Source organism: Palaemon carinicauda, chromosome 37, assembly GCF_036898095.1.
Source record: "Palaemon carinicauda isolate YSFRI2023 chromosome 37, ASM3689809v2, whole genome shotgun sequence".
NCBI lineage: Eukaryota > Metazoa > Arthropoda > Malacostraca > Decapoda > Palaemonidae > Palaemon > Palaemon carinicauda.
This window is the reverse complement of record NC_090761.1, coordinates 55,287,613-55,296,504: the sequence shown is the minus strand read 5'-3', so window position 1 is coordinate 55,296,504 and position 8,892 is coordinate 55,287,613. Positions and strand designations below refer to the sequence as shown.

Here is an 8,892-nt window from a genome sequence, read left to right as displayed (position 1 = left end):
TCCAAATTCTTAAACCTTGGCTAGAACATGACCTTCCTATCAAGCCTTCCCCTACTTCCCTCAGCTCTTGCCCTGGGACATATTCTTCCTACCAATACTTTTACCTACTGCCCCCTTAACCACTGTACGTAAAAAAAAAAATACAAGGTTCACTGTAGTACTAAAAGTGCTGTGAACATACAGTATGCATTCCTTAGGAGTTACAACCAATCATTTTTCCTTTTATATTTAATATTTATGACTACATACCATTGTACACTGTACAAACTAAAACTTTCCTAATCAACCCCTATCACATTATGGTAAATAACATCATAATTCCTATGGTAAATCATACCATAATTGTACTAACTGTACAAATAAAGTAAAACAATCAAACTTACTATAGTCCATTTCTTTTAGCGAGTCATATTTGCACCGACTCACAGCGGTGCCCTTTTAGCTCAGAAAAGTTTCCTGATCGCTGATTGGTTGGACAAGATAATTCTAACCAATCAGCGACCAGGAAACTTTTGCGAGCTAAAAGGGCACCGTTGCGAGTCGGTGCAAATATGACTCGCTAAAAGAAATGGACTATAAGTAAATCTAAGATAATCTTTACACAGCATATCACTACACTACAGGCTTTATTTTACCACAAAGGTGTGTATTGGGGTTGAAGCCATGATTTCTACACACCACTGACTACAATGCAACAGAGTAGTTGTAATTAACAAAAATATTTAATTTTTGAAACCGATACAGGAAAACATGAACCGTAAAATCTTGATAAGACGGAAAAGGTCTAAGACAAGATGAGGAAAAGGGCACTTTCTTGGACTTCATAATCCTCTTTAAGCATAAAAAGTAAAAAAATTGGTGAATCGCTATTTAAGCTGACAATAAAGTACGTTCTTACAGACGAGGCTACATTTCACAGAAAGTTTGATGAAACCATTGTCTTACATGAAAATTGTAAAAGTTTTAACCATTCAATGCAGTACACTTTTTGTAATACTATTTCTTCGAGTGCACGAGTTGTTTAGGGACTAAACTTTTCAATTACAAGTTATCTTGACCAGTCCTCATCAAGCTGTTTTTGGATTTCCTACTCTGTTGAAAGAGCCTGCTCACTTCTGCTACTTATCAGGTATTGGTAACATTATAGAATACGAAACCCAACCACAAAAACAAAATACTCTTGTCAACGTTTAAGGAACATCAAGAAAAGCTAAAGCTCCCATCATTAGAATTCAGCATGGTGCCAGAATTTAGTGAGTATGCCATGGGACTGAGGATTACTCATTCCACAAATTTCCTTCAAAATTGTTGTCCTATAACTAGCCCTTTCCTCATCAATATACCAATTAGCTCAGAAGATTACCATCGAGTCAATCAGAGCACGTGTAAAGTGATTGGCCACATCTCAAGATGATTCAATCTTTACTACATATTCATCCGAACAAGTGCTTATACTGTATTCTCACTTTTGTCTTAGCGTGCAACTATGTACATATACAGGTTCACATTGAATGAGGTGCAGTTATGCATGATGTACAAGTAAAGGAATTTCAACTAATCTTGGGACTATAGTTATAAATAATTATAAATTAAAAAAACATATAGTTTGCAGTACAGGTACAGTACATGAAAATCAGGAATTAGGTAGACAAAAAGTGAGACCCTGAGTAATAATGGAATTGGTTATTTTGGATATGCAACCAATCAATAGAATGGGTGTTCTACCTCATACTATGAGTTTGTCTTTTGAAGCACTAACCACACAAGATGAGCAAAGAAATATATGATCTACTGTATATGATGAATACAAACTTAAAAGGGATCATATCACTATGATCTAAAGTTTAAAGTTTAAAGAACGCCCAGTTGTTGCCACTAATAAGGTATTTTGGAGTCAAAACACCCAGGTGCTCTTATTCATGGATTTATGAAAATTAGGTAATATGGCCCAGCACTGGAACTGGGTAGGTCATCCAGCACCAAAATGCAACTTGGGGAAACACTGGAGATGTATTATGAAATAGTTAAGAAGGTTAAATAGCAATATGGAAGGAAGCAGAAATTGAAGTTCAAGCATATGTTAATAACGTTAGGGACGAATGGTTGCTACGACGGCCCTTTACTAATGCCTACAGTGAACAGTATGAAATTTATTGATGAAACTTCCTCCCTATAGTATGGGGTCATAACGAATTGAAAGGTTTTTTTTTTTTTTTGCTGAATCTTGATGGCAGCTTCAAAATACAAGGCTATCGTAAAGTAATAGGATTGTGTTGATAAAAAAACTGCTGACTCAAAGAAATTAATATAAAATACAGCTACTTTGTAATGGTTAAGTAACGGGATTGCATTGATACAAACTGCTAATTCAAAGAAATTAATATAAAATACAGCTGCTTTTCAATGGTAAAGTAATGGGATGCACTGAAACAAACTGCTAATCAAAAAATAAATTAATATAAAATACAGCTGCTTTTAAATGGAATGATACTAAAATAGTGACATTTCCATAAAAAATCTCTAAAAAAAATATAAAATTTGTATAACTACAATCTGCCTAAAAGTACTGTACCTCATTAAAAATTAATACAGGTAATCGAGATTAAAAAAATTATGTACAAACTTAAAACTGTGAAGCAACAAGTCTAAAAGTAATCTACAATACAGTACTTCTATAATACTTTAAAAAAATCTAAATAGAATTATCTAAAACAGTCAAGAGAAGAGAAAAAATTTAAAAACCTTCAATTTATATCAATAAACCTGTTGATTTCGCTCTTCTTTCACCTTCATGACAATAAATATTTCAGGCAATTTAAATCTTGGCGATACAGAAGAGCAGACTTCAATTCGTTATTGCAGGGGAGCAGCGCCTGTGGGTTATAGAGAGTGCATCAGATCAAGGATTTTCAATGAAAGCATATAAAAAATCATTATCAAATTCTAACTTCACAGTTCTTTTATATTGTAATCATACATGAACAGTGAAGTTCATTCCTAAAAATTCTTCTAGATTTTACTTCATTCAAGTCATCCATTATTTGACCTAATTTCTTATGAGACTTAAAGATTATCAAAATAAAAAAAATTACGGTAGTCCTAAAAATTATACACCCATATATGCATACACACACACACACACACACACACATATATATATATATATATATATATATATATATATATAAATATGTTATTTTCATTAGTAAAATAAATTTTTGAATATACTGACCCGGTGATCATATAGCTGTCAGCTCTGCTGCCCGACAGAAAAACCTAAGGACAAAATACGCCAGCGATCGCTATACAGGTGGGGGTGTACATCAACAGCGCCATCTGTCGAGCAGGTACTCAAGTACTCCATGTCAACACAGAACCAATTTTCTCCTCGGCCCACTGGGTCTCTATTGGGGAGGAAGGGAGGGTCCTTTAATCTATGATCACCGGGTAAGTATATTCAAAAATTTATTTTACTAATGAAAATAACATTTTTCAATATTAAACTTAGCCGGTGATGATATAGCTGATTCACACCCAGGGGGGTGGGTAGAGACCAGCATATATGTTAACATTAAGAGCTAAGTATTTTGTATTTCATTTTAGCAGTTATTCAAAATAACAAACATAAAATTAATAAGTACCTGGCAAGGAAGTCGACTTGAACAATTACTCTGCCTTTTTAAGTACGTCTTCCTTACTGAGCCTCGCGATCCTCATAGGATGCTGAGCGACTCCTAGGAGCTGAAGTATGAAGGGTTGCAACCCATACTAAAGGACCTCATCAAAACCTCTAATCTAGGCGCTTCTCAAGAAAAGAATTTGACCACCCGCCAAATCAACCAGGATGCGAAAGGCTTCTTAGCCTTCCGGACAACCCAAAAAACAACAATAAAAAACGTTTCAAGAGAAAGATTAAAAAGGTTATGGGATTAGGGGAATGTAGTGGTTGAACCCTCACCCACTACTGCACTCGCTGCTACGAATGGTCCCAGGGTGTAGCAGTTCTCGTAAAGAGACTGGACATCTTTAAGGTAAAATGATGCGAACACTGACTTGCTTCTCCAATAGGTTGCATCCATTACACTCTGCAGAGATCTGTTTTGTTTGAAGGCTACTGAAGTTGCGACAGCTCTAACTTCATGTGTCCTTACCTTCAGCAAAGCATGGTCCTCCTCATTCAGATGGGAATGAGCTTCTCGAATCAAAAGTCTGATATAATAAGAAACTGCATTCTTCGACATAGGTAAAGAAGGTTTCTTAATAGCGCACCATAAAGCTTCTGATTGTCCTCGTAATGGTTTAGTACGTCTCAAATAGTACTTAAGAGCTCTTACAGGGCATAGTACTCTTTCTTGTTCATTTCCAACCAAATTAGAAAGGCTTGGAATATCGAACGATTTGGGCCAAGGACGAGAAGGAAGTTCGTTTTTGGCTAAAAAACCAAGCTGTAAGGAACATGTAGCCGTTTCAGATGTAAATCCAATGTTCCTGCTGAAGGCGTGTATCTCACTGACTCTTTTAGCTGTTGCTAAGCAGACGAGGAAAAGGGTCTTCAAAGTGAGATCTTTAAAAGAGGCTGATTGAAGTGGTTCGAACCTTTCTGACATAAGGAATCTTAGTACCACGTCTAAGTTCCAACCTGGTGTGGCCAACCGACGCTCCTTCGAGGTCTCAAAAGACTTAAGGAGGTCCTGTAGATCTTTGTTGTTGGAAAGATCTAAGCCTCTGTGACGGAAGACTGCTGCCAACATGCTTCTGTAACCCTTGATCGTGGGAGCTGAAAGAGATCTTTCCTTCCTTAGGTATAAAAGGAAGTCAGCTATCTGAGTTACAGAGGTACTGGTTGAGGATACTGATACCGACTTGCACCAGCTTCGGAAGACTTCCCACTTCGACTGGTAGACTTTAAGAGTGGATGTCCTCCTTGCTCTAGCAATCGCTCTGGCTGCCTCCTTCGAAAAGCCTCTAGCTCTCGAGAGTCTTTCGATAGTCTGAAGGCAGTCAGACGAAGAGCGTGGAGGCTTGGGTGTACCTTCTTTACATGCGGCTGACGCAGAAGGTCCACTCTTAGAGGAAGTGTTCTGGGAACGTCTACTAGCCATTGCAGTACCTCGGTGAACCATTCTCTCGCGGGCCAGAGGGGAGCAACCAACGTCAACCTTGTCCCTTCGTGAGAGGCGAACTTCTGCAGTACTGTACTCTGTTGACAATCTTGAACGGGGGGAATGCATAAAGATCTAGATGGGACCAATCCAGAAGGAAGGCATCTATGTGAACTGCTGCTGGGTCCGGAATCGGTGAGCAATAAATTGGGAGCCTCTTGGTCATCGAGGTTGCAAACAGATCTATGGTAGGCTGACCCCACAAGGCCCATAGTCTCTTGCATACATTCTTGTGAAGGGTCCACTCTGTTGGGATGATTTGACCCTTCCGGCTGAGGCGGTCTGCCATGACATTCATGTTGCCTTGAATGAACCTCGTTACTAGCGATATGTTTCGATCTCTTGACCAGGTGAGGAGGTCCCTTGCGATCTCGTACAACGTCATCGAATGAGTCCCTCCTTGCTTGGAGATGTACGCCAAGGCTGTGGTGTTGTCGGAGTTCACCTCCACCACCTTGCCTAGAAGGAGGGACTTGAAGCTTCTCAAGGCCAGATGAACTGCCAGTAGCTCCTTGCAGTTGATGTGCAACGTTCTTTGATCCGCATTCCACGTGCCCGAGCATTCCCGACCGTCCAATGTCGCACCCCAGCCCGTGTCCGATGCGTCCGAGAAGAGAATGTGGTTGGGGGTCTGAACAGCCAGTGGCAGACCCTCCCTGAGGAGAATGTTGTCCTTCCACCAAGTCAGTGACGACTTCATCTTCTCGGAAATAGGAATCGAGACCGCTTCTAGCGTCTTGTCCTTTCTCCAGTGAACAGCTAGGTGAAATTGAAGGGGTCGGAGGTGGAGTCTCCCTAACGCGATGAACTGGTCCAGTGATGATAGCGTCCCTATCAGACTCATCCACTGTCTGACCGAACATCGGTCCTTCTTCAGCATGTTCTGGATGCATTCTTGGGCTTGACTGATTCTGGGGGCCGACGGAAAAGCCCGAAAAGCTTGACTCTGAATCTCCATTCCTAGGTACACTATAGTTTGGGATGGGACGAGTTGGGACTTTTCCATATTGACCAGGAGACCCAATTCCTTGGTCAGATCCAGAGTCCACTTTAGATTCTCCAGACAGCGACGACTTGACGAAGCTCTTAGAAGCCAGTCGTCCAAATAGAGGGAGGCTCTGATGTCTGCTAAATGCAGGAATTTGGCAATATTCCTCATCAGTTTCGTAAAAACAAGAGGTGCCGTGCTTAGGCCAAAGCACAGGGCTTGAAACTGGTATACAACGTTCCCGAAAACGAACCTTAGAAAAGGTTGGGAATCTGGGTGGATGGGGACGTGAAAATAAGCGTCCTTTAGGTCTAACGAGACCATCCAGTCTTCCATCCTGACCGATGCTAGAACCGACTTTGTCGTCTCCATGGTGAACGTCTGCTTTGTGACAAAGACATTCAGAGCACTGACGTCTAGCACCGGCCTCCACCCTCCTGTCTTCTTCGCCACTAAGAAGAGACGGTTGTAGAAGCCCGGGGATTGATGGTCCCGGACTTTGACTACCGCTCCCTTTTGTAGTAAGAGAGACACCTCTTGCTGCAAAGCTAGTCTCTTGTCCTCCTCTCTGTACCTGGGAGAGAGGTCGATGGGAGTTGTTGCTAGAGGGGGCTTGCGCAAGAATGGAATCTTGTACCCCTCTCTGAGTAACTTCACAGACTGTGCGTCTGCGCCCCTGTTCTCCCAGGCCTGCCAGTAGTTCTTGAGCCTGGCTCCCACTGCTGTCTGAAGAAGGTGGCAGTCAGACTCTGCCTCTAGAGGACTTGGAACCCTTCTTCTTGCTCCCACGTTGACCTTCGGCACGAGCACCTCCTCTGCTGGAGGCTCTGCCACGAAAGGGCGGAATGAACCTTGACGCTGGAGTGTCCATCCTGGGTCTTGGCACGGAGGGCAAAGGGGTGGCTTTGCGTGCGGATGACGCAACCAGGTCATGAGTGTCTTTCTGGATCAAGGAGGCGGCAATCTCCTTGATCAACTCCTCAGGGAAGAGGCACTTCGAGAGAGGAGCAAACATAAGTTCCGACTTTTGACATGGGGTGACTCCAGCTGACAAGAAGGAGCAAAGGTGATCCCGCTTCTTGAGGACCCCGGACACGAAAGAAGCCGCAAGCTCACTAGAACCATCCCGTATGGCTTTGTCCATGCAGGACATAATGAGCATGGAAGTTTCCTTGTCAGAAGGGGAGGTCTTCCTGCTCAACGCTCCCAAACACCAGTCCAAGAAGTTAAAGACTTCGAATGCTCGAAATACTCCTTTCATAAGATGGTCCATATCCGAAGGAGTCCAACAAATCTTGGAGCGTCTCATGGCCAGCCTGCGGGGAGAGTCTACCAGACTTGAGAAGTCGCCCTGGGCAGAGGCAGGAACTCCCAAGCCGAGAACTTCTCCCGTGGCATACCAGACGCTAGATCTGGAAGCAAGCTTGGCCGGGGGAAACATGAAGGCTGTCTTCCCAAGCTGCTTTTTGGACTGCAACCAATCTCCCAGTACTCTTAAAGCTCTCTTGGATGAGCGAGCGAGTACGAGCTTCGTAAAGGCAGGTGCGGATGACTGCATGCCTAAAGCGAACTCAGAGGGAGGTGAGCGTGGTGCTGCAGACACAAACTGATCAGGATATAAATCCTTGAACAGCGCAAGCACTTTCCTAAAGTCTAAGGAGGGAGGCGTGGTCTTGGGTTCGTCGATGTCCGTGTGTTGGTCGTCAAGATGTGCAGCTTCGTCATCATCAGAGAGTCCATCGTCTGAATGTTGAGGAGGAAGCGGCAAAGGAGTAGGTAAAAGCTGGTCGGCTGAGCCCGGCAGCACGGGTGCATGCGTGGCTGCACTGGACCCAACATCATGGAAACGTTGGTCAGTCTGAGAACTGGCAACAACCATAGCTGTATGGGGACGCAAGGCGTCTACTCCTGACTGCGGTCGAGTAGCGGAAACCACAGTGGGTTGCGGAGGTTGACGCACAGCGTCAAAACACGGCAACTTAACTCCACCCTCCTGTTGTTGTGGTAACACGCGAACGTCAACGGAGGGTTCCGTGCGTCGGTGAACGTCAACATGCGTCTGGCAGGGTCGACTGCGCATGGGTGGAGGAACTCTCACAGCTGGAGTGCGGGAGCAGGCAGCCTCAGCGTCTACTGGGCGCACAACCGTGGTTGGTTGTAGGCTAACGGGTGCAGCGTCAACCTTCTCCGCACGATACTCCTGCATGAAAGAAGCTAACTGAGTCTGCATAGACTGTAGCAAAGACCACTTAGGGTCTACAGCAGCAGGTGCGGCAACAGACGGTGTTACTGCCTGTTGCGGTACCACTTTGCCTCTCTTAGGTGTGCAGTCGTCGGAAGACTGCAGCGAGTCCGAACTGACCCAGTGGCTACACCTGGGCCGTTGGACTTGCGCGGAAGGGACCTTGCGTTTAAGAGGCCGTGAGACCTTGGTCCATCGTTTCTGGCGTGAAACCTCTTCCGCAGACGAGGCATGAACGGGCTCACTCGTCTTCTTGTGGGTGGGGCGATCTAGGAAAGATACGTCCGAAACCACGGAGGGAACGTCTGTCCGCTGATCAAAGCCTGTCGAACCCTTTGGTCGTACGACATTGCTTCTCCCCTGGGCTTGGGAGCTTGCAAGAGGTCCCAGACTGGGAGGACGACAGGCACGAACAGACGCACCCTCATGCGTAACACTAACACTTTTCACTGCACCAACACTCACTTCACTTCCCACTGCACTTTTACCCTTCAACTCCC

The 8,892-nt window shown here is 44.0% G+C and overlaps 1 protein-coding gene across 2 annotated transcripts in view; it reads right to left on the bottom strand.

Annotated features, from left to right (window-relative positions):
* Window positions 1–491: 491 nt before the first annotated feature.
* Window positions 492–8,892, bottom strand: part of LOC137629692 (uncharacterized) — a 46,262-nt gene continuing 37,861 nt past the window's right edge. For both annotated transcript variants that reach the window (XM_068361249.1, XM_068361250.1), the window contains one exon: window positions 492–2,873. The gene's annotated coding sequence lies outside the window, so the exon portion shown is untranslated. The remainder of the gene's footprint in view (window positions 2,874–8,892) is intronic.